Source organism: Rhinopithecus bieti, unplaced genomic scaffold (assembly GCF_001698545.2).
Source record: "Rhinopithecus bieti isolate Rb0 unplaced genomic scaffold, ASM169854v2 scaffold_28163, whole genome shotgun sequence".
NCBI classification, from domain to species: Eukaryota; Metazoa; Chordata; class Mammalia; order Primates; family Cercopithecidae; genus Rhinopithecus; species Rhinopithecus bieti.
Genome location: NW_016813718.1, coordinates 1,362,934 through 1,389,026, shown reverse-complemented (window position 1 = coordinate 1,389,026; position 26,093 = coordinate 1,362,934). Strand labels below are relative to the sequence as shown.

Sequence of the window (26,093 nt, the reverse complement as noted above, 5' to 3'; positions counted from 1 at the left end):
CCCGCCACTGCGCCCGGCTAGTTTTCTGTTTTTTTTTTTAGTAGAGACGGGGTTTCAGCATGTTAGCCAGGATGGTCTCGATCTCCTGACCTTGGGATCCGCCCGTCTCGGCCTCCCAAAGTGCTGGGATTACAGGCGTGAGCCACCGTGCCCGGCCAACTTTTTTTTTTTTTTTAAGACGGAGTCTCACTTTGTCTCCAGGCTGGAGTGCAGTAGTGTGATAACGGCTCACTGCAACCTCCACCTCCCAGGTTCAAGCAATTCCCCTGCCTCAGCCTCCCAAATAGGTGAGACTACAGGTGTGCACCACCACGCCCAGCTAATTTTTTGTATTTTAGTAGAGACGGGGTTTCACCATGTTAACCAGGATGATCTCGATCTCCTGACCTCGTGATCCACCCACCTCGGCCTCCCAAAGTGCTGGGATTACAGGCATGAGTCACCATGCCCGGCCCAGGTTTTTTCAAAAATGATAGCGGATTAGAATGTTTTCTCTTTTTTTCTCTTGACTTCCCTTCCTTTATTTATTCATTTATTTGTTTGTTTGTTTTTTTTGAGACAGAGTTTGGCTGTCACCCAGGGTGAAGTGCAGTGGCACAATCTCAGCTCACTGTAACCTTTGCCTCTCGACGTAGGGATTCAAGTTATTCTCCTGCTTTAGCCACCCGAGTAGCTGGGATCACAGGTGTGCGCCACCGCACCCAGCTAATTTTTGCATTTTTTGTAGAGACGGGTTTTTGCCATGTTGGATAGATTGGTCTTGAATTCCTGGCCTCAAGTGATCTGCCCACCTCGGCCTCCTAAGGTGCTGGGGTTACAGGTGTGCCTGGTGTACTAACCTAATGTTTTTTATGCTTGCAAATTGTATTAATCATCTTGTGAATCACTGCAATGGAAATGCATATGTAAATTAAAATGTAAAAACTATTTACATTTTCTGAGTTCATAAGACTCAAGAGTCTTAACATTTTCTTTGGATTTTATAATTACAGTATACATTGTAAAATTTTTGATAATTAGTAAAACTAAAAGTGTGACATTTTCATAGGAAATCTTAAGCTTAGTGGGACTTCCTTTCCACTTAGCTTAATGAATCCTTGAAATAATACACATCATTGCTAGAATGAGACAGGTTTAGCTTTCATTCTGTTCCAATCATGTTTGATTTATATTCATGTAGTTTCTAACACAATTTTTACATGTAAGTAGGTAGATCAGAATGGTGGAGTTTTGCTTATGTATTCATTTACCAAATGTATTTTGAGTTCCTGCTGTGTACTGGACATTCTACTAAGTACTGGTGATGAGTGGTGAACAACACTACCGAAATCTCTGCCCTTAGAGCTTATAAGGGTCTCAGTTCTTTGTTCTTCTCAACTGTGTTTGAAAAAGCATATAGCAGTCATTGACAATAAAGGATTTTTAATGATTTAGCAGCTGTCAATTCAGTTAGGCCCTCCTCTTTTAGTTTTGCTAGAAGCAGATAATTTGAAACCAGCAGACATGGAAGAGGTTTAGGTTTTTTAATAAGTCATTAGGGCCCTTTGCATTCTCATTTTCTGAGAAGCAAAGTAAAAAGGTTTTACTGAGACCTAACAAAAGGTTATTAATTGTACTTCTTACCATTCACCTATAGGGACTCTCAATCAATTAGGGTTTCACCAGAGAAAGAGAACCAGATGGAGTTTATGTATGTGTATAAATATACAGACACATATGTATGCATGTATACAGATGAATATTGTATGTATTATATGTATTATAAATATATATACACTATATAAAATTTTCAACAGGTTTATGTACATATAAAGAGATTTTTTTTTTGCGAGGAACTGGCTTACATAATTGCTGGGGCTGGCCAGGCAAGTCTGATATCCACAGTGGGGCTGTCTGTCAGGTGGATGTTTCTTCTTCAGGGAAGCCTTAGTTTTGCCCTTAGGGCCTTTTACTGATTGGATGAGGCCCACCCTGATTATGGAGGCCAATCTTCTTAACTTCAAATCAGCTGATGTTACTCATATCTACAAAATATTTTCATAACAATATCTAAGTTAGATTTTGATTGAATAACTAGGTACTATAGTTTAGATAGTTTGACACATAAAACTATCATAGGCACCTTATTTCAACCAGTATACTCAAAGGTTTGGGAAAGTTGAAGTAATGAAGTAATGTTCATTTAAATATACCTTTGTATTTTAAATTTGTGTCTGGTAAATGGTTAACTCTTAGATCACGTACATACTTAAATATGTATTTAAATACATGATGCAAATTTTAATATAAACTATTTAAATATATTTTCATCTAATTGTTGGAACTGTGGATTTAATTTGTTCAGCTGTGGAAAATTAACACCAGTAACCTTAATGGCAAAGCCAGTCTTCACTGACAAACCAGGCAGCTAAATAAATAACACTGACTTTCTGCCAGAAAGTCTGACTCCTTTTTTCCAATTTTAATAAATGGGTAGTATACACCTGTAAGGTAACCAGCTCTTTTTGGATTTTTGTTTTTGCGAGAAGGAGTCTTGCTCTTTCACCCAGGCTGGAGTGCAGTGGTGCCATCTAGGCTCACTGCAACCTCTGCCTCCCAGGTTCAAGCGCTTCTCCTGCTTCAGCTTCTGGAGTAGTTAGGATTATAGGTGTGTGCCACCATGCCTGGCTAAATTTTGTATTTTTAGTAGAGACAAGTTTCACCATGTTGCCCAGGCTGAAACATGTATAGGACACAAAACCCTACTGTGGAACTTTTTGATATCTGGGTTAGAGGCCTCTCAGAGACCTGTATTGTATTTCTCTTTTGTCACCAATGGTCCCTTTGTTTGGTATCTTGGAGGTTTTTACTCCCCATGTTTTACGCAAGTTCTGCAGTAAGATTTAGGGTGGTTGAGAGGAGATGCCTGTATATAAGAGAATAGCAGTTGTGAGAAGTGGAGATGACAAGAGATCAGTCTAATGCCTTGACCTTGTGCTAGTTCTCAGGCAGATCAGTAGGAGCATGTGGGTGTTGATCTTAAACCTATGTTTCTGTGTACCCCTTAGAATGTCTTCTTATACACCCAAGAGACAGGTTCATCTTTTGAAGACTTTCGGTACACTATAGCCCTTTTCCTGCGTGCTGTGGTTTGGATGTTGTACCCTCCAAACTCATGTTGAGATGTGATCCCCAGTGTTGGAGGTGGGGCCTAATGGGAGATGGTTGGGTCATGGGAGTAGATTCCTCTTGAATGGATTAAATTAATGCCCTCCCTGGAGTAGACGTGACTTTTCACTTTGTTAGTTCCCTAGAGAGCTGGTTTTTAAAAAGAACCAGCACACCTCCAACCTTGCTTCCTTTCTTGCCATGTGATCACCACATACTGGTTCCCCTTCACCTTCTGCCATGACTGAAAGCAGCCTGATTGCCCCTCATCAGATGCAGATGCGCAGTCATGAACTTTACAGCCATGAGAATTGTGAGGCAAATAAACCTTTTTGCTTTGTAGATTACCCAGCTTCAAGTATTCCTTTTCAGCAACACAAAATGGACTAAGAAACGGGGCTTACTTTTTTTCATGTTTGCTTTTTTTTTTTGAGACGGAGTCTCCCTAGCTCTGTCGCCCAGGCTGGAGTGCAATGGCGTAATCTTGGCTCACTGTAACCTTCGCCTCCCCAGTTGAAGCACTTCTCCCACCTCAGCCTCCTGAGTAGCTGGGACTACAGGTGTGCACCACTATGCCTGGCTAATTTTTGTATTTTTAATAGAGACGGGGTTTCACCACATTGGCCAGACGGATCTCGAACTCCTGACCTCAAGCGATCTGCCCGCATGTTTGCTCTTTTTTAAAATTGTGTTACAGTTTTCATGACTGCGTGTTATTCCACACTTTGATGTACTATAATTTGACCACAGTGTACTGGTAGAGGATTAGGGTATTTTTCATCGTTTGCTATCGAGCAGTCTGCAGAGCATGGCCATGATTGCCTTGTGACAAGGATATGTTCTGAGAGATGCGTCGTTAGGCGATTTTATCTATGTGTGGACATCATAGAATGTACTTACACAAACCTAGATGGTATAGCCTATTACACACCTAGGCTATGTGGTGTAACCTATTGTTCTTAGGGTGCACATCTGTACATTTATTACTGTATTGAATACTATATGCAGTTGTTACCCAATTTTGGGTATTTGTGTATCTAAACATATTTAAACATAGAACGAGTACAGTAAAAATACAGTAGAAAGGATAAAAAGTGATACACCTGTGTAGGACACTTAGCATGAATGGAGATTCCAGGCCTTGAAGTGAGTCAGTGACTGAGTGGTGGTAGGATGTGAAGGCCTAGTACATACTGTACACCACCGTAGGCTTTGTAAACACTGTACACTTAGGCAATACTAAATTTATGGAAACGTCTTCCTTCAATAATAAATTAACCCAATTTATTGTAAGTTTTTAACTTCATAAACCTTTTAATTTTGTTTAGCTTTTGACTCTTATAATAAACAACTTACAAACCACATTGAAGGGTTGTATCAAAAATATTTCTTTCATTAATCCTATTCATAACTTTTTCTTTTTCTTTCTTTTATTATTTTTATTTTTATTTATTTTATTTTATTATTTTTATTTTTATTTTTATTTTTTTAAACGGAGTCTCGCTCAGTAGCCCAGGCTGGAGGGCAGTGGCACAATCTCGACTCACTGCAATCTCCGCCTTCCAGGTTCAAGCAGTTCTCCTGCCTCAGCTTCCCATGCAGCTGGGATTACAGGCGCACACCACCATGCCCAGCTAGTTTTTGTATTTTTAGTAGAGATAGGGTTTCACCATGTTGGCCAGGATGGTCTCTATCTCCTGACCTTGTGATCCGCCCACCTTGGCCTCCCAAAGTGCTGGGATTACAGGCATGAGCCATCGCGCCCGGCCTTAAGCTTTTTTCCTATTAAGAAAAATTCATTTGGCCAGGTACAGTGGCTCACGCCTGTAATCCCAGCACTTTGGGAGGCTGAGGCGGGCAGATTGCTTGAGCCCAGGAGTTGGAGACCAGCCTGGGCAACATTGTGAAACCCTGTTTCTACTAAAAATATAAAAATTAGCCAGGTTTGGTGGTATACACCTGTAGTCCCTCCTACTAGGGAGACTGAGGCAGGAGGATTGGTTGAGCCCAGGAGGCAGAGGTTGCAGTGAGCTGAGATCATGCCTCTGCACTCTAGCCTGGGAGACAGAGTGAGACTCTATCTCAAAAAACAAACAAACAAAAAACAATTCATTTATGGCTGGGCATAGTAGCTCATACCTGTAATCGGGGGGTTGAGATGGGAGGATCACTTGAGCTCAGGAGTTTAAGACCAGCTTGAGCAACATAACAAGACTCCGTCTCTACAAAATATTTAAAAATTAGCTAGGTGTGGTGGCATGCACCTGTGGTCCCAGCTGCTCGGGAGGTTTAGGCAGGAATATTGCTTCAGCCTGGGAGGTTGAGGCTGCAGTGAGCTGTGTTTGCACCAGTGCACTCAAGCCTGGTGTACAGATAGTGACCCTGTGTCAAAAAAAAATCATTTTCACTTTTTAAACTTTTTTATTAACAGTGCAAACATAAACATGTTAGCTTAGGTCTTACACAGGGTCAGGATCATCAGTATCACTGTCTTCTCAGTCCACATCTTGTCCCCCTGGAAGGTCTTCAGGAACACTAACACACATGGAGCTGTCATCTTTGATAACAATTCCTTCTTTTGGAATACCTTCTGAAGGACCTGTCTGGGGCTGTTTTACAGTTAACCTTTTTTCCTTAATAAGTAGAAAGAATACACTCTAAGACAACAATAGGCCAGGTGTGGTGGCTCACGTCTGTAATCCTACCACTTTGGGAGGCTGAGGTGGAGGGATCAGTTGAGGTCAGGAGTTCAAGACCAGCCTGGCCAACATGGTGAAACCCTGTCTCTACTAAAAAATACAAAAGTTAGCTGGGTGTGGTGGCATGGACCTGTAATCCTAGCTACTTTGGAGACTGAGGCAGGAGAATTGCTTGAACCCAGGAGGTGGTGGTTGCAGTGAGCCGAGATCATGTCACTGCACTCCAGCCGTGGCAACAGAGTGAGACTCTGTCTCAAAATAAAATAAAATTAAATTAAAACAACAATAAAAAGTATAGTATATTGGCCAGATGCAGTGGCTCATACCTGTAATCTCAGCACTGTGGGAGGCCGAGGCAGGTGGATCACTTGAGGTCAGGAGGTTGAGACCAGCCTGACCAACATCGTGCTACTGGACTCCAGCCTGGGTGACAGAGCGAGACGCTGTGTCAAAAAAAAAAAAAAAGTATAGTATAATAAATACATAAATCAGTAACATAGTCATTATCTATGTCAAGTGTTAGTACTGTACATAATTCTATGTGCTGTACATTTATTTGATGGGCAGTACAGTAGGTTTGTTTATACCAGTATCATCACAGACACGTGAGTAATGCTTTGTGCCATGACGTTACCACTATAGCGTCACTGGGCAGTTGGAGTTTTTCAGCTTCATTATAACCTTATGGGACTGTTGTTCATATTTGTGGTTTGCTGTTGACTTAAATGTTATGTGGTGGGTGAGTATATATGTCATTTAGTACTCAGAGGACTATGGCATCTATCTTTATTTATTTATTGAGATGGAGTCTTTATTTATTTATTTATTGAGATGGAGTTTTGCTCTGTACACTACAGTGGAACCTGTGAATAGCCACTACATTTCAGCAGCCTGGGCAACATAGCAAGACCCCATTTATTTTTCTCTATAAAAAATAAATGGTTTTATGCATTGTGATTTTGACAGATATTATCAAATTAATTGCCTCAGATATTGTTCCAGTTTACACCTAGCAGCAATGAATGAGTGCCCATTCCCTCCTTTCACTCTTACCAATATAGGATTAAGTTTTTTTTTTTTTTTGAGATGGAGTCTCCCTTTGTTGTCCAGGCTGGAGTGCAGTGGCGTGATCTTGGCTCACTGCAACTTCTGCCTCCCAGGTTCAAGCGATTCTCCTGCCTCAGCCTCCCAAGTAGCTGGGATTACAGGTGCACACTACCACGCCTGGCTAATTTTTGTATTTTTAGTAGAGATGGGGTTTCACCATGTTGGCCAGGCTGGTCTTGAACTCCTGACTTCAGATAATCCACCTGCCTCAGCCTCCCAAAGTGCTAGGAGGGAGCCACAGTGCCAGGCCCACCCCAGCCTTTTTTTTTTTTTTTTTTTTTTTTTTTTTTTTTTTTTTTAAAGACAGAGTCCCCAGGCTGGAGTGCGATGACATGATCTCAGCTCATAGCAACCTCTGCCTCCCGGGCTCAAGCGATTCTCCTGCCTCAGCCTCCCAAGTAGCTGGGATTACAGGTGCACACTACCACGCCTGGCTAATTTTTGTATTTTTAGTAGAGATAGGGTTTCACCATGTTGGCCAGGCTGTTCTCGAACTCCTGACCTCAGGTGATCCACCCAACTCAGACTCCCAAAGTGCCGGGATTACAGGCATGAGCCACCACATGAGGTCTAAGATTAAGTTTTTAAATCTTTACTAATCCTTACAGATTAAAAATGGTTCCTTGGTGGGATTGTATCTTAAATTTCTTATGAGTGAAGTGGAACATCTTTTTATATTTTTAAAAGGCCGTATGTATGTCCTTTTCTGTGAACTGTTTATATTCTTTGCCTATTTTGAGTTTAACTTTTGCTAAATTAATTTGCAGGGGAAAAAAATAAAAGAAACCTTTAGTTACTCCAATAAAGGAAGTAAAGCAGATATTCCTAATTGTAAACTGACGTGTTTAACCTTACATTTTTCTGTGGCTACTTCTCCTATTAGAACAAGGAAATACATTTCACTTAGATTTTCTTCTTTCCTTGTCCTCTACCTTCCCATGTTGAAGTAAATGGTATTGGGGTATATATATATTTTTTCAGATCACATAGGACTGGAAGAAACTTTAAAAATTATTATTGTAACGTTTTACTTAGTAACTTATAACTTAGTAAAAAGTTATAATAATGATTTAACAATAATAGTAGGAGCTAACACATAATACCAGACACTTACTCTAAATGCTTTTACATGTAAGTCCATTTTACTCTACATGTAAGTGAAGTCCATCTTACATTACATATGTCTTCATCCAAGTTTCTGAAAGCATCTGTCTGTGATTCATTCTGCCCATTTTTTGAAATCTTAATACTTCCAAGAGAAATACTAAAGAGGAGGGAAAAGAACAGAACAATAAAAGGTCGTCCTGGCATTTGAAAACTTTTCTTGTTTCTAATTTTGTACTTCAGTCCAAATTTTATTAGGAATAAAGCTAAACATAGTTGATTTTTAAGATGTGTGTTGTACTTTTTTATAACATTTCACATTTTGAGAACATAGCCCATGGCTTTTTGTTTCTTAGTCTGTGAAGTGTGTAGGCACATAGACCTTCGTCAGCCTGCTACTCTCCTTTTGCAGCTGGGGCGCAACCAAGATACTGAGTCCTTACTCTGCCCTTGGGCACACTTGGTCCTTTCTGGCCAGCTGTTACCCCTTGATTGGAGTTGGCATAAAATCTATTTTTTATCACAGCATTAAAATAATCAACTTTCATTTAAAAGGATGTTTTCTCTTGCTATTTTATAGTTTTATTTTGTAAGTGACATTTTGTAATTGGCAATTATGGCAAGTTTGTGTCGCATTAACCAGATTATTATCAACTGTAAATATTACAAAGGTTTATTATTTGACAAGTTAATTATGTTTTGTGATATACATTTTCTTATTGATCTGGTCTTCTGAATGTTAATGGTTTATATTTTTTGTAAACAAAGCAAGTACTATATTACTACTTTAAAATTGATGTCACATTGCTTATTGATCAATCCAGCAATTAGATGTTCTTAAGCTTTTTAGAAAGCCTTTGTGTTTGCTTTACTTCTGTAATTGTGTGGCTTAATTTGTGGTCTGGAAGAATACAGGCTCACGTTGTATATTTTCGTGTGACTAGTTGATTGAAAATCCTAATTTTTTTTTTTTTTGCTGTCTGTGGACTTACAGAATGAAAATCATTTTATAGTTGAAGTAGCTAATCTAAAATTTTCCACAAGTTACCTTTTTTTTTTGGAGACAGAGTCTTGCTTTGTCGCCCAGGCTGGAGTGCGGTGGTGTGATCTTGGCTCACTGTAACCTCTGCCTCCTGGGTTCAAGCAATTCTCCTGCCTCAGCCTCCTGAGTAGCTGGGACAACAGGCGCACGCTGCATTACCTGGCGAATTATTTTTTTTGTATTTTAGTAGAAACGGTTTTACCTTGTTGCCCAGGCTGGTTTAGAACTCCTGAGCTCAGGCAATCCGCCTGCCTTGGCCTCCCAAAGAATTGGGATTATAGGCGTCAGCCACCGCACCCAGCCATCTTTTTAAAAAATTATTATTATTATTTTTTATAGAAATGGGGTCTCACCGTGTTGCCCAGGCTAGTCTCAAAGTACTGGTTTCACGTGATCCTGCTGCCTAAGCCTCCCAAGGTGTTGGGATTACAGGCGTGAGCCACTGCACCTGGCTGACAAGTTATCTTTTTTTTTTTTTTTGAGACAGAGTCTTACTCTGTTGGCCAGGCTGGAGTACAGTGGCATGATCTTGGCTCACTGCAATCCCTGCCTCTTGGGTTCAAGCGATTCTCCTGCCTCAGCCTCCTGAGTTACTGGGATTACAGGCGTGCACTACCACGCCTAGCTAATTTTTGTATTTTTAGTAGACATGGGTTTCACCATATTGGCCAGGCTGGTCTCCGCCCACCTCAGCCTCCCAAAGTGCTGGGATTACAGGTGTGAGCCACCTCACCCGGCTGTTACCTTTTTTTTTTTTTTTTTTTTTGAGATGGGATCTTGCTCTGTTACTCAGGCTGGAGTGCAGTGGCGTGATCTTGGCTCACTGCAACCTCCACCTTCCTCCAGGTTCAAGCGATTGTCCTGCCTCAGCCTCCTGAGTAGCTGCGACTATTGCCACCACATCTGGCTAATTTTTTGTATTTTTATTAGAGACAGGGTTTCAGTGTGTTAGTCAGAATGGTCTCCATCTCCTGACCTCGTGATCCACCTGCCTTGGCCTCCCAAAGTGCTGGGATTACAGGCGTGAGCCACCATGCCCGGCCTCCACTACTTCTATTTTTAACTAGTGCTTTTACCTTAATATATTGCCTTTATATTTAGGTAGTCCGAAGTATTTTTCATTTAGCATTCCAAATCGCAGAATTTTAGACCTGTGAGGACCTTATATGTAATTTGTTTAAACCCTCTGTATTTTTTGGTTGAGTCCTTGGTTAGGTCTAAGGTCACCTAACTGGATTAGTATCCTGTCGTCTAAATGATTGTTTTGTAAGTTTTATTTATCTACTTAACATTTATTTTGGATAAGATAAATATTATACTACATTTTGTTATATGTTTGTATAATTTGGCGTTATGGGGCAGATAAATTAACCTTGTTGAGCCTTCATCTTTACAAGGGACTCATTTAATACTTTCTACCTTTACCCTTCCTGTGTTGAGGGTTTTTGTAGTGATTAAATGAGTAACAGCCCCTACAGATCATAAGATATGCAGAAAACAGTAGCTTTGACTGGGCCCCCGGAGGACTTTCACATTGACACAGAAGCCTTGACATACAAGGGAAGTGGGTACCACTGGAGGCTTCTCTAGAGTTGTGCTAGTGGCACGCATTTTCAGTTGTCCCTTCCAGCCAGGAAGTTGGAAAATGGTCATCTGAAGCCTCAGTTCATTCTGCCCCTTTCTTGATACCTAGGAATGTGGAGACTGGTCGTGGCTGCTCTCCTTTTCAACTTCGTTTGCTAGTGGTGACAACTCAGGGCTCAGGACAGTGGCTGATGTCCCGTATCCTTTCAGTGCACCTCATGCCAGTTCCTTTCGGCAAGTTTTTCCTGAGCCAGTGTTGCATCGTGTCCATGTTTGTAAGACTTCTGTGAGTCTTTAAAGCCGCACACATATTTTCATATTATGGAGATTTGTGAGTCTTTCTAGCAACATTATAAAAATAGTTGACTAGCCAAACTTGCTTTATATTTAAGAGTAGCAGTAATTCATGTGGGTGAAACTGCAGCTCCTGATAGGAGTTAATTTCACCGTGGTAGAAAATTATTCAAGGTTAAGATGTTGTAAAGGTATCCCTAAAGATAACACAATAAAAGATTTTATTTTCTGTTTTGCTTAATTCTTTTGTCATTAAGGTGTAATATGGTTGACTCATTTGGTGAGTTTTTGTAGCTTAAGGAGTTTCATTTCTTCTTTTGTTTAGGTGGTTTTCAGACTACTGTGTTGTCTGTACAGTTACGGAAATGTTTTCCATTTCAAGACTTTTTTTTTTTTTTTGAGACGGAGTCTCGCTCTGTCACCCAGGCTGGAGTGCTGTGGCCGGATCTCTGCTCACTGCAAGCTCCGCCTCCCAGGTTCACGCCATTCTCCTGCCTCAGCCTCCCGGGTAGCTGGGACTACAGGCGCCGCCACCTCACCCGGCTAGTTTTTTGTATTTTTTAGTAGAGACGGGGTTTCACCGTGTTAGCCAGGATGGTCTCGATCTCCTGACCCCGTGATCCGCCCGTCTCGGCCTCCCAAAGTGCTGGGATTACAGGCTTGAGCCACCGCGCCCGGCCCATTTCAAGACTTTTTTAAAAACTTGTTTATGGTTGTCAGTCTTTTCATATAAACAACTGTAAATGGGAAAGGGCAACAGGATTATAAGAAATTTGTTAGTGAAGGGCTCCCAGAATGAAATGTACTATAGCAGATAGTTGCAGGAAGTGAAGTTATAATCCTTTACCCTCCAACTGATTCTTGTTTCCATTTTGTCCATGGTAGACTATAAATTTTCTGACTTTTGGTTTCCAAACTGGTTAAAAGTTTGAAAAAGGTTACATCCTATAGTATATATGGCCCATGTTTCTTTTCATTAACTAATTTTTTTTTTTTTGCATTCTCTTTCCCATTCAGACCCATGTTTGTTTTGTTTTGAGACCGAGTCTTGCTGTGTCACCCAGGCTGGAGTGCAGTGGTGTGATCTTGGCTCACTACAACCTCTGTCTCCTGGGTTCAAGTAATTCTCCTGTCTCAGCCTCCCGAGTAGCCGGGGCTACAGGCATGCGCCACCATTCCTGGCTAATTTTTGTATTTTTAGTAGAGATTGGGTTTTACCATGTTGGCCGGGGTGGTCTCGAACTCCTGACCTCAGGTGATCTGCCTGCCTCGGCCTCCCAAAGTGCTAGGATTACAGCGTGAGCCACTGTGCCTGGCCAAAACTTTGTTGAATACATCAATGAAATCGGAGAGAATTTATATCTTAACAATATAACGTATTCCAGTCTACGAACACAGTGTATCTGTTAATGGTTCATTCAGTGTATAACTCAGTGATTCATTTCATTTCTCTCTCTCTTTTTTTGAAACAATCTTGCTCTCTTGCCCAGGCAGGAGTGCAATGGTGTGATCTTGGCTCACTGCAACGTCTGCCTCCTGGGTTCAAGTCATTCTCCTGCCTCAGTCTCCTAATAGCTGGGATTACAGGGACGTGCCACCATGCCTGGCTAATTTTTGTATTTTTTTTTTTTTTTTTTGAGACGGAGTTCGCTCTGCGGCCCAGACGGAGTGCAGTGTGCGGATCTCAGCTCACTGCAAGCTCCTCCTCCCGGGTTACACCTTCTCCTGCCTCAGCTCCGGAGTAGCTGGGACTACAGGCGCCCGCCACCTCCGCCCGCACTAGTTTTTTGTAGTTTTTAGTTAGAGAATGGGGTTTCACCGGTGTTAGCCAGGATGGGTCCGATCTCCCTGACCTCGTGATCCGTCCGTCTCGCCTCCCAAAGTGCGGGATTACAGGCTTGAGCCACCGCGCCCGCCATTGCCAATTTTTGTATTTTTGATAGAGATGGGGTTATGCCATGTTGACCAGGCTGGTCTCACTCCTGACCTCAAGTGATCCATTTGCCTCAGCCTCCCAAAGTGCTGGGATTACAGACGTGAGCCACTGTGATCAGCTCAATGATTCATTTCTTTTACAACTTTTATTTAATGAGTAGGGTTTGTCTCTGGATTTTTTTTTTTTTTTTTTTTTTTTTTTTTTTGAGATTGAGTCATGCTCTGTCGCTTAGGCTTGAGGTTAGTAGCACAATCTTGGCTCACTGAAACCTCCGCCTCCTGGCTTCAGGTGTTTCTTCTGCCTCAGCTTCCCGAGTAGCTGGGATTATAGGCGCATGCCACCACACCCGGCTAATTTTTGTATTTTTAGTGGAGATGGGGTTTCACTATGTTGTCCAGGATGGTCTCCATCTCTTGACCTCACGACCCACCTGCCTTGGCCTCCCAAAGTGCTGGGATTAAGGTGTGAGTCATTGTGCCCGACCCATTTTTTATTCTTATAAATCAACTTGAACTTTGTTCTGGGATGCATTTAAGTTACTTGGAAACAGCCTGATGTTTGGTTGTCGCATCTATGATTTGTTGAGTGTGGAGCAGTACTCAGCCTAGGGCTTAATTATTCACTCTTACAGAGGCAAGATCTTTCTGTGTAGTCTACCCAATACACCATGAACTGTAAGTTTTTCCAGCGTGACTGTTTGTAAGTTAATACTGCTCACAACACTGTGTAAACACTGAGCACTGTCTTGTCTGTTTTGTTGTTGTTGTTGTTTTAAGGCAGGGTCTCTATCAATTGATCCTCTCGCTGGTGTGTGCCACCACACGACTAACTTTCTAAGTTTTGTTTTGTAGAGACGAGGTGTTAACTATATTTCTCGGGTCAGTCTCGAACTTCCAGGTTCGAGGGATTCTCCCACCTTGGCCTCCTGAGTAGCTGGGACTACAGGTGCATGCCACCAAACCCACCTAATTTTTTTTTTTGAGACAGAGTCTCGCAGTGTTGCGCAGGCTGGAGTGCAGTGTTGCAATCTCAGCTCACTGCAACTTCCACCTCTCAGGTTCAAGTAATTCTCCTGCATCAGCCTCTGGAGTAGCTAGGATTTCAGGTGTGCACCACCACTGCCAGCTATTTTTGTCCGACCCCATGGAGTCTTGCTCTGTTGCCCAGGCTGGAGTGCAGTGGCACGAACTTGGCTCACTGCAACCTCCGCCTCCCGGGTTCAAGCAATTCTCCCACCTCAGCCTCCTGAGTAGCTGGGATTACAGCCACCTGCCACCTTGCCCGGCTAATTTTTATATTTTTAGTAGAGATGGGGTCTTGCCATGTTGGCCAGGCTGGTCTCGAACTCCTGACCTCAGGTGATCCACCCACCTCGCCCCCCCAAAAGTGCTGGGATTACAGGTGTGAGCCACTGTGCCCAGTCTTAAGTTTTGTATTTTTTTGTAGAGATGGGGTTTTGTCCTGTTGCCTAGGCTGGTCTGGATCTCCTGGGCTCAAGCTGTCCGCCTGCCTCGGCCTCCCAAAGTGTTGGGATTACAGGAGTGAGCCACTGTACCCAGCCTTAGTTGTTGTTCTCCTATTACTGAACATTTGGTTTATTTCCAGTTTTTGGCTGCTGCAAATAAAGCTGCTATGAACATTCATGTATAGGTCTTTTGGTGTACTTAAGCTCTCATTTCTCTTGGGTAATTACCTAGAAGAAACATCGTTGGTTCATGTGGTGAAAGAAACTTGTCACAGAAATTTTACTTGAGTAGATTTTGCCGAACAGATTCCCAAAGTGGTTGGACCGATTTTTCACTTCCTCTGTTAATGTACGAGAACTCCAGTTGGTCTGTGTTCTTTCAGTCTTTTAAATTTTAGCTATTATGGTACCTTAAGTTTAATGCTTCATTTGGGTAATATGAAGGCTAGGGTGATCAACTGTCCTCATTTGCTGGGGACTGAGGGGTTCTCTTTTTTTTTTTTTTTTTTCCTTTTTGTGGAGAACGGGGTCTCGCTGTATTACCCAGGCAGGTCTCGAACTCCTGGGCTCAAGCTATCCTCCCGCCTCTGCCTCCCTGAGAGCTGGGATTACAGGCGTGAGCCACCGCGCCCGGCGAGGGGTTCTCTAAACGAGGGACTTTGAGCTTTAAAACCGGGAGACACTCCCTAATGAGGTTTTTAGGTGAGTTAGCAGGATGTGAAGGGAAAAGCAGTAACTTCCCACAGTCAAACCAAGCCCAAGTACAGATACCTAGGCTATCCTTATCCAGAGGTGTGTTCTCTAATTACCAAAGACAGGGGCCCGGCCATCCACTCCCTTTCCCTTCTGGTGTCCGTGCAAACTGATTTCTTCAGAGAAGCCTCTGCTGGCTCATCAAGCTACATGAATTTCCTCCGTCATGCTTCCAGAGTACGCCACATAATTTTATGGTACTCACTACATCTAAAGGTATATACTCTTGCCTGGAATCCGGGGTGGACTGTAATTCAGGGTAGGACTATTATGTCTTCCTTATAGATAGCCCCAGAACACGTTGGTTGGCACATCAATAAATTTCCTTTTTTTTTTTTTTTGCTGGAGGTAGGGTGGGAGGACACAGATCCTGGTTGAAACATGTGGCAAGGCAGATTGTTAGATGTATAAGCCATGAATGTTTAGTTTTTACCCTAATGGTGGTTGGTTGGAAGTTATTGAGGCCTTTTTATCAAAACTGGAGAAATATAAATTGTGTTTTAGGAAGCTGCTTGCTGAGGTGTTAATGAATTAGAGGATGGATGGTGCTCTGCTGCTGCTAGATAACTTGGTTCTGATTCTTTCTTTTAAAATTAATAGCAAGTGAAAAATAGTGCAGTGGCATGTTGAGACCATATAAAATTCCAGATGGACTTGGAATTTATTGTAGTATTGGGCAGCTTTTGCCAGATGCAGTGTTCTTTGAATAAATGTAAAGCAGAAATAGCTTAAATTTCTGATGGGATCCTGATTTGCTGTCGAATAACTTATGAGTCCTTGTATCTCAACACTGTGAAAATAAAATTTCTGTGATAAATTTCTTAAAGTCAATAAAGTAAAAAACTCTTACTTAGCCAGTTTTTGGTTTTCATTTAATATATACTTTTAGGTAAGATTTCTTTTGCATTTACCTCAGCAGTTCCTAAAATCCTTTCCAGGGCGTCTTTGAGGTCAGCACAATTTTCTTTTTTTATTTTTTGTTTGACACAGAGTTTCACTCTTGTCGCCCAGGCTGGTGTGCAATGGCGTGATCTTGGCTTACTGCAGCCTCTGTCTCCTGGGTTCAAGGAATTCTCCTGCCTCAGCCCCCAGAGTAGCTGAAATTACAGGCACCCGCCACTACGCCCAGCTAATATTTTGTACTTTTAGTAGAGACGGGGTTTCACCATGTTGGCCAGGCTGGTCTCAAACTCCTGACCTCAGGTGATCTGCCCGTCTCGGCCTCCCAAAGTGCTGGGATTACAGGCATGAGCCACCGCGCCCGGCCTCAAGTGTAACTCTTAAGTTTAGTCTCTTTTCCACTTTGTGTTAAGAAGCATTTTGAAAAGCACTAGAATGAAATGTGAAAAATAAAGCCCCTTTTACAGTAACTTGTTGTTTATGTTGTTCTGTGTTTTATGCTGTAACTTTTTGAGTGTATCCTTGCAGCTGCTGAAGTTAGTGTTGTTTGATAATTCTTACTTGGTCTGCTCTGAATGTTTCTTGAGGTTCACTTTTACCCCACAAGTAAAATAGGGTGGATACAAAGATAAGTGACCTGTCATTGTTCTCAAGGGATGCAGTGAAATCAGATAACTGTAGAGTAGAGCAAGGCCTATTGTGAAGTACCTTAAGCGTATATGGGTGCTGCTTTGTAGCAAAGAGGAGTCTCCCCCTGGAGATAAGCGAGAGTCTCATGGATTAGACTCTGGCTCAGAGGCATTGTTCAACCTTATTTATTTATTTATTTCGAGATAGGGTCTTGCTGTATTGCCCAGGCTGGAGTGCAATGGTGCGATCTCGGCTCAGCACCCTCCGCCTCCTGGGCTCAAGTGATCCTCTTACATCAGTCTCTAAGTAGCTGGGACCATGGGCTTGGCTACTTTTTGTATTTTTTGTAGAGATGTTGCCCAGGTTGGTCTTGAACTCCTGTGCTCAAGCGATCTGCTTGCCTCAGCCTCCCAAAGTGCTGGGATTGCCGGCATGAGCCATCATACCTGGCCTGTCCAACTTTAAATTTATCTTCTGAATTCTCTTTACTCTTCATCCACACTAATAGTCGATTTATCTTACACTGAGGTTTACAGATTGCTTGAGCTCAGGAGTTCGAGATCAGCCTGGGCAACATGGTGAAACCCTGTCTCTACTAAAAATACAAAAATTAGCCAGGTGTGTTGGCATATGCCTGTAATCCCAGCTACTCAGGAGGCTGAGGCAGGAGAATCACTTGAACCCAGGAGATGGAGGTTTGCAGTGAGCTGAGATTGTGCCACTGCACTCCAGCCTGGGTGACAGAGCGAGACTCCATCTAAAAAATAATTATACAAATACATAAATGAAATTTGAAATTTAACTGGTACATTTTAAAAAGTGGTTTTCATTAGTGATCTACATGAGAGATGCCATTGCGGTGATTTTTGTCTTTGGTTAGGTTGGATTTCAGTGATTTTGGTCCTTTTTACGGTGAACCAAGGGATCATATAAGAATGTAAGATTTACTGTTACTGTTGCAGAGCTGGTTGCTGTTTTAGCTCTGTAGGGTATGCATTAGAATTCAGTTAGCTGTGTCTTATACAACAACAATTTGTCAAATCCTAATTAGGTAAAGAGTATAATTTTGTATGTGATATTTTCTAGTGCTAATAGTGCCAATGCAGCAGTAACTTTATTGATCTTCACTGGTGAAATGTTATTAGACCTGCAAGTAAATGGCCCTTTTAGTGCTGTATTTCTCTTTGAGTAGTTCATTAAAAAGGACATCCAAAGAATTTTAAATTGCTTTATTCTTGCTTTGAGCTAGGTGAGTCTTTTTCTAAGTTACTGTTTAAGGTTCATTTTCAATTCAGTTTTAAAAGTTTGAAAGTAGAAAAGAGATTGATACTCCATTCATTACCCTCATGCTATTCATAGAGAACTGCTTCAGCAAGGGCATTATATTTGATAAAATCCCTTCTGTGAGGCTGGGTGTGGTGGCTCATGCCTGTAATCCTGGCACTTTGAGAGGCCAAAGGGGGCAGATCACTTGAGCCCAGAAGTTCGAGACCAACATGGTGTAATCCCATCTCTACTAAAAATACATAAAATTAGCCAGGTGTGGTGATGTACGCCTGTAATCACAGCTACTCTTGAGGCTAAGGCATGAGAATTGCTTGAACCTGGGTGGTGGAGGTTGCAGTGAGCTGAGATTACACCACTGCCCTCCAGCCTGGGTGACAGAGCAAACTCTGTCTCCAAAAAAAAGTGAATTAATTTTTAAATTGATATGTAATACTTGTGTATATTTTGGGGTATCATCTGCCATTTTAAGTTGGAGTTTTGTTCCTTTGAGGCCCTGATAATTTTATGGTTATAGCTGAACTGACAAGATAAATGTTTAATTATTTTTTTTTTTGAGACGGAATCTTGCTCTTTCACCCAGGCTTGTGTGTAGTGGTACGATCTTGGCTGCAACCTCCACCCCCTGGGTTCAAGCAATTCTCCTGCTTCAGCTTCCCGAGCAGCTGGGATTACAGGCACCCGCCACCATGCCCGGCTAATTTTTGTATTTTTAGTAGAGATGGGGTTTTGCCTTGTTGGCCAGGCTGGTCTCAAACTCCTGACCTCAGGTGATCCACCCCGTCTCAGCTTCCCAAACTGCTTAGGATTGCAAGCGTGAGCCACTGCACCCAGCAAATGTTTAAATTTAAAATTGATTAGTTTGAAGAAAATACTGAATGAAATGTTGATTTGATCTGCTTCAATATCCAAACAGATAATGTGCTTTGTACTAATAAATTCTTTGAATTTTATTTGTGTAGAAGAAATTGAGGAAGAATCTGAAACAACAGTTGAGGCTGACTTGACTGATAAGCAGAAACATCAGTTGAAACATAGGGAACTCTTTTTGTCACGCCAGTATGAATCTCTGCCCGCAACACATATCAGGTAAGAACTTTTTAGGAACTAAAGTACTCAGTACTATAGTGACCAAAAAACAAAAGACTTATTTGAAGTGTTTTCCGGCCTCTTCTCAGGATCTTGCTGAAACTACTTTGCTAAAGGCTTCATAATGGAATTTTAGGTTGGAAATTTGTAATGTGTATTAGCATATTAAAGCCCCACAAAAGTTCTCCAGTAAAGTAACCATTTTAACTTTGTTTTAATACAGACTTTCCTGGCCAGGCGCAGTGGCTCACGCCTGTAATCCCAGCACTTTGGGAGGCCGAGGCGGGTGTATATCATTTGAGGTTAGGAATTCGAGACCAGCCTGGCCAACACGGTGAAACCCCATCTCTACTAAAAATACAAAAAATTAGCGGGGTGTGGTGGTGCGCGCCTGTAATCCCAGCTACTCAGGAGGCTGAAGCAGGAGAATTGCTTGAATCTAGGAAGCAGAGGTTGCTGTGTGCTGACATTGTGCCACTGCACTCCAGCCTGGACGACAGAGTGACGCTCTGTCTTTAAAAACAAACAACAACAACAAAAAAAGGCCTTTCCCGATTGATTTGAATATCTTTTCAGAACGGTACAGAAGAGTGTCCAGCAGACATCATTTTGGGAAATGCTGGTCTGCCAGGTTCTAAGAAAATTATATAGCCATTGGAAGCCAAAGGTTAGAACCTAAAGTCTGCTTCCCAGGCAGTTGACTCTTGACATTATAGGATGTATGGCTTTTCGTTTTCTTTTGAGGAGCACTGGGATGAAAACTTTATATTCTTTTTTTTTTTTTTTGAGACGGAGTCTCGCTCTGCTCGCCCAGGCTGGAGTGCAGTGCTCCGGATCTCAGCTCACTGCAAGCTCCGCTCCCGGGTTCACGCCACTCCTCGCTGCCTTCAATGCCCCGAGTGCTGGGACTACAGGCGCCCGCAACCTCACTCGGTTAGTTTTTTGTATTTTTAGTTGAGACGGGGTTTCACCGTGTTCGCCAGGATGTCTCGATTCCTTGACCTCGTGATCGCCCGGTCATTGGCCTCCCAAGTGCTGCGGATTACAGGCTTGAGCCACCGCACCCGGCCGAAATTTTTTTTTTTTTTTTTTTGGAGACGGAGTCATTCGCTCTGTCGCCAGGCTGGAGTGCAGTGCCTGATCTCAGTCACTGCAGCTCGCTTCCCGGATGCGTCACGCCATTCTCCTGCCTCAGCCTCCCGAGTAGCAGGAGCTACAGCGGCGCTGCCCCTCGCACGGCTAGTTTTTTTAGTTTTTAAGTAGGAGACAGGGTTTCACCTTTAGCCAGGATGGTCTTGATCTCCTGACCTTGTGATCCGCCGTTCGCCCTCCAAAGTGCTGGATTACAGGCTTGAGCCACCGCACCGGCCGAAAACTGGGTATATCTTTATTAATTCTTAATAACACCTGATATATGCATTGATAGGCATACAAATGTGAAGAAAATAGGTGACTGATCCTGGCAATATCGTCTGGTTCTCTAACATGGACCACGCCCTTCCGTTAATCTAAATCTTCTATCTACTGCAGAAAAAACAAAAAGTGAAAAACACCCAGCCCCTTGTTTTGTTGTTTTGGCACTGTTTTGAGGAAAAATGGTGGTTTCTAATGACTCTACTGGTGGTGATTAAATTTAAGATATTGTATACTATAATTCAGTGCATTTTAGAGGTATTACAAAAATGTTTTGAGCTTCAAAGGTTCTGACCCTCGATCAGGAAAGGCTTCAGGAGGAATGATTTACTCAGCCTTCAGAGTGTGACGGCACAAATAGAGGGCACAGGTAGCATAGGGTGTATGAAAGCAGTGCATGTGGAACCAGGGTGAGGATGTGTGAGCAAGTCGTGTTCACTCTCTTAGGTTAAAGAAATGCCTGTCGGCGGGCGCGGTGGTCAAAGCTTGTAATCCCAGCACTTTGGGAGGCGAGACGGGCGGACACGACGGGTCAGGAGACCGAGACATCCTGGCTAACACGGTGAACCCCGTCCTCTACTAAAAATACAAAAAACTAAGCTGGCGAGGTGGCGGCGCCTGTAGTCCCAGCTACTCGGGAGCTGAGGCAGGAGAATGGCCGTAACCGGGAGGCGGAGCTTGCAGTGAGCTGAGATCTGGCCCTGCCCACTTCGCCTGGGTGACCAGAGTGAGACTCCGTCTCAAAAAAAAAAAAAAAAAAAAAAGAAATGCTTCAACAACTTTTGTTTATAATCTGTATTTCTATTTCTTTTATCCAGCTCTGCTGATCATAGTGGTCCTAAAAAAACTATATACATAGAAATAAAATGCATTATTTCTTTTTTTTTTTTTTTTTTTTTTTTTTTTGAGACGAGTCTCACTGTCCCGCCCAGGCTGGAGTGCAGTGATATGATCTCAGCTCACTGCAACCTCCGCCTCCTGGGTTCACGCCATTCTTCTGCCTCAGCCTCCTGAGTAGCTGGGAGTACAGGCGCCTGCCACCATGCCCGGCTAATTTTTTTTTTTTTTTTTTTTTTTTTTTTTGTAAGAGACAGGGTTTCACCATGTTTGCCCGGTTGGTCTCAATCTCCTGACCTTGTGACCTGTCCACCTCAGCCTCCCAAAGTGCTGGGATTACAGGCGTGAGCCACTGCGCCCGGCCAAAATGCATTATTTCAATAATTCCTTTTCCTCTTTATCCCCAATATTGTGATTGAATCTGAGTCTGTCTTTTGGGTTCAGACAGGTTTGTAGACTTTTTTTTTTTCTTTTTTTTTTTGAGGCGGAGTCTTGTTCCATCACCAGGCTGGAGTGCAGTGGCGCAATCTTGGCTCACTGCAACCTCCACCTTCTGGGTTCAAGCAGTTCTCCTGCCTCAGCCTCCCAAATAGCTGGGATTACAGGCGCATGCCACCATGCCCAGCTAATTTTTTGTATTTTTTTTTAGTAGAGACAGGGTTTCACCATGTTATCCAGGCTGGTCTCAATCTCCTGACCTCGTTATCCACCCACCTAGGCCTTCCAAAGTGCTGGGATTACAGGCGTGAGCCACCGTGCTCAGCTGAGGTTTGTAGACTTTCTAAAGCTCTGGTACTTACACATACATACACATGTACACACACCCACACACACCAATTCCTGGTACCTTTGTGCACAACTCCTTTTTTATAGAAATGAACCCAGAGATCTTCTATGGCAGGAAGTGTGTGATAAAGATATAGAATTTATTTTTCTCCAGATCTTTTCAGAAATAACAGGAGCCACTCCCTCACCCCCATAGAAAACCTCATATCATTGTTTTATTTGGTTTTGTTTGTTTTTGTTTTCTACATTGAGATGCAGTCTTTGGGAGGCCTAGGTGGGAGGGGGATTGCATGATGCTGGGAGTTTGAGCCCAGCCTGGTCAATAGAGCAAGACCTTGTCTCTACCAAAAATATAAAAATTAGCCAAGTATGGTGGTATGTGCATGTGGTCCCAGCTAATTGGGAGGCTGAGGTGGGAGGATTGCTTAAGCCCAGGAGTTTGAGGCTGCTGTGAGCCACAGTTATACCACCGCACCCTAGCCTGGGGGACAGAGTGAGACCCTATGTGAAATAAATAATAAATAGGTGAGATAGATAAATAGTAGATAGATAGAGAGATATAGAGCTGGCTATGTTGCCCAGGCTGGTCATGAGCTCCAGCAATCCTCTTGCCTCAGTCTCCTGAATGGCTGGGACTACAAGTGCATTCTGCTATGGCCTGCTATTTAGGATTTTTGTTAGGGGGCACTATGGTTGGATTTGGTAGGGTTAGTATATTCTGTATGACTTAAGTCATTTGCTGGAAAAGACAGTTAGGCCAGGTAATAATGGGAGTAGTCTTTTTATCGACCAATAATGCTTTTTCAAGAAATGAAAATAGTAGGTGAATAATTTTGTTCAAAGAGATGGAACATAAAACATATTTTGAGATTTTCTTAAGGTTGTGTGTAACTAATGATGCTAAAGAGCCATATGCGCTTTTTATTGATTGACTGATTGTGCAGGACCTGCTTTGTTGCCTAGGCTGGAGTGTAGTGGCATGATCATAGCTCACTGTAGCCTTGAACTCCTGGGCTCAAGTGATCTTCCCACCTCAGCCTCCCGAGTAGCTGGGACTACAGGCATGTGCTACCATGCCTGGCTAATTTTTTATATTTTTTGTAGAGGTGATGTCTTGCCGTGGTGGCCAGACTGGTCTCGAACTCTTGACCTAAAGTGATCTGCCCACCTCAGCCTCCCAAAATGCTGGGATTACAGGTGTGAGTCACGAGCATGGCCTCCATTTATTTAATTGGAAGACACTAGAATATAAAGATTAATTTTAAGTTTAAGAAGTTATGTGGGGCTGGGCGTGGTGGCTCACGCCTGTAATCCCAGCACTTTGGAAGCCAAGGCAGGCGGATCACTTTAGGTCAGGAGTCTGAGACCAGCCTAGCCAACATGGCAAAACCTCATCTCTACTAAAAATATAAAAATTAGCTGAGCATGGAGGCACATGCCTGTAATCCCAGCTACTCTGGAGGCTGAGGCAGGAGAATTGTTTGAGCCTGGGAGGTGAAGGTTGCGGTGAGCCAAAATCGCACTACTGTACTCCAGCCTGAGCAACAAGTGAGACTCTTGTCTCCAAAAAAAAAAAAAAAAAAGTAAATAAATAAATAAAAAAGAAGTTATGTGGCCAGTCTTAAGACTCTTGCCAGAACAAGAATCTGACAAATGGTTTTTAAAATGTATCTAAAAGACACAAGTGTATTTTTAATTTACTCTCCTGATAGCTTGGAATCTGTTTATAAGTAACGTTGGTTTCTTTTAACAGATTGCCTGGAATGGAAAAACTAGTGATGTGTTTTTTATCTTCCATAAGGACTGACAGAGTATATTAAAATATAATTATCAAGACACTTCTTTGTTGAACATAGAAATTACATAGTCTACATGATCATTTAGTTACTGTTGAACACATTTCCTGAGTATATTCTAGCTTAGGGAGCTTAATAAGTGCTTGATAATTGACACAAGGGACCTGGCTTAGAAACTCAGTGAATTTACCGGGTGGTAATTCCTTTGAATTATGATGAAGAGACATAGATATTTGGGGCTTTTTGTTTTTTTCCAAATTGAGAAGGAATAGGGCAGAGCCACGTTTTCTCATTTGTGGCCATCATTTTTAAACAGCTGAGTGGGGTTGGGGCAGTCCCTGGCCAAGGCATGGAGCTGTGCTAACCAGCCCACATGCTGATGTAGAACAAGTGCACATTGGAGTGGTCTTGACATTTTGCTAATGTTGAAGTCATGCCTTATCTTTTTGGCTTTAAAAGGAGAAAATTACCAAAGCCCCATTGTTCTTGGGCAGCAAAGAGGGTAATTTGGTGAATACTGATGTTTTACTCTCAGGGACACTATCAAGTGCCCAGAATTTCCTTGGTGCTCTTTGGAACATAGAAGAAAAATTGACTGAGGCATTCTTGAGTTCCTTTGTAGTCTGTGAACTATAATATTCATGAGATGCTTACGCTTCCCAAAGTGGCAGGGAGGAAACTCTGTTTCTTCTGATTCCACTGGAAGAGAGTGGATAGGACCCAGGACTTTTTGGAGTAGAGTTAATGATTCATCTCTTGTTTGTGAGATAGATAGGGCTTGAATAGTGAGTATCCCTTTGGGACATTTTTTGGGGGGAAGTGAGAGGCAGCGTGCTTCATTTTTATATACAGTGATTGAGGTCATTGAATAATAGATTATGTGTTGCAAACATTAAGCACTATAAGCCTTGTATGTCAGCTGCTATATGTCATAGGTATATATTTTACTGTATTCAGTTTCAATATGTGTGTATGACTAATATCTTCATTAACAGATTTTCTTTTTTTCTTTCTTTTTTTGAGACGGAGTTTTGCTCTTGTTGCCCAGGCTGGAGTGCAGTGGCATGACTTTGGCTCACCGAAACCTCTGCCTCCCGGGTTCAGGTGATTCTCTTGCCTCAACCTCCCGAGTGGCTGGGATTACAGGCATGCGCCAGCACACCCGGCTAATTTTGTATTTTTAGTAGAGACGGGGTTTCTCCATGTTGGTCAGGCTGGTCTCGAACTCCCAACCTCAGGTGATCTGCCCGCCTCAGCCTCCCAAAGTGCTGGGATTACAGGCGTGAGCCACTGCGCCCATCCTGATAGATTTTCTTATCACAAATATTCAATAACTTTAAATTTGTATCATCTGATTTACAAATATCTCTTCATTGTACATTCATTCATAAGTAGACTGAAAATTTGTAAATTTGGGATGAGCAACACAACTCCTCACAATTGGCAATGGCTGATAGGCTGGTTATGTAGCTATTTCTTTGATCTCATCTCGAAACCTACCCTTCCATTATCTGCTTTGTGATGCTCGGGCTGTTGTACTCATTATATTAATATATAACCCAGTCTTATATATAGCTCATGTGTAATATGGTGAATCTGGCTTTAAAATATTCTAATATTCAGCTGGGTGCAGTGGCTCATGCCTCTAATCCTAGCACTTTGAGAGGCCGAGGTGGGAGGATTACATGAGCCTAGTAGTTAAAGACCAGCCTGGGTAATACTGGGACACCCTGTCTCTATAAATAATAAAAAAATTAGCATGGCATGGTAGTGTATGCCTGTGGTCCTAGACGTACTTGGGAAGCTGAGGTAGGAGGATTGCGTGAGCCGAGGAGTTCAAGGCTATAGTCAGCCATGATTGTGACACCGTACTTTAGCCTGGGTGACACAGCAAGACTCTGTCTTAAAAAAAAAAAAAAAGGCCGGGCGTGGTGGCTCAAGCCTGTAATCCCAGTACTTTGGGAGGCCGAGACGGGCGGATCACGAGGTCAGGAGATCGAGACCATCCTGGCTAACACGGTGTCCTGGCTAACACGGTGAAACCCCATCTCTACTAAAAAAAACTACAAAAAACTAGCCGGGTGACGTGGCGGCGCCTGTAGTCCCAGCTACCCGGGAGGCTGAGACAGGAGAATGGCGTGAACCCGGGAGGCGGAGCTTGCAGTGAGCTGAGATCCGGCCACAGCACTCCAGCCTGGGTGACAGACCGAGACTCCGTCTCAAAAAA

General features: G+C 42.6%; 1 long non-coding RNA gene across 1 annotated transcript in view; it reads right to left on the bottom strand.

Annotated features, from left to right (window-relative positions):
- Window positions 1-1,802: 1,802 nt before the first annotated feature.
- LOC108513220 (uncharacterized) overlaps window positions 1,803-26,093 on the bottom strand; it is a 33,298-nt gene continuing 9,007 nt past the window's right edge. Inside the window, exons 3-4 of the long non-coding RNA XR_001880820.1 lie at window positions 8,068-8,217; window positions 1,803-2,024 (exon numbers count right to left, since the gene is read on the bottom strand). This is a non-coding gene — a long non-coding RNA (uncharacterized LOC108513220). The remainder of the gene's footprint in view (window positions 2,025-8,067; window positions 8,218-26,093) is intronic.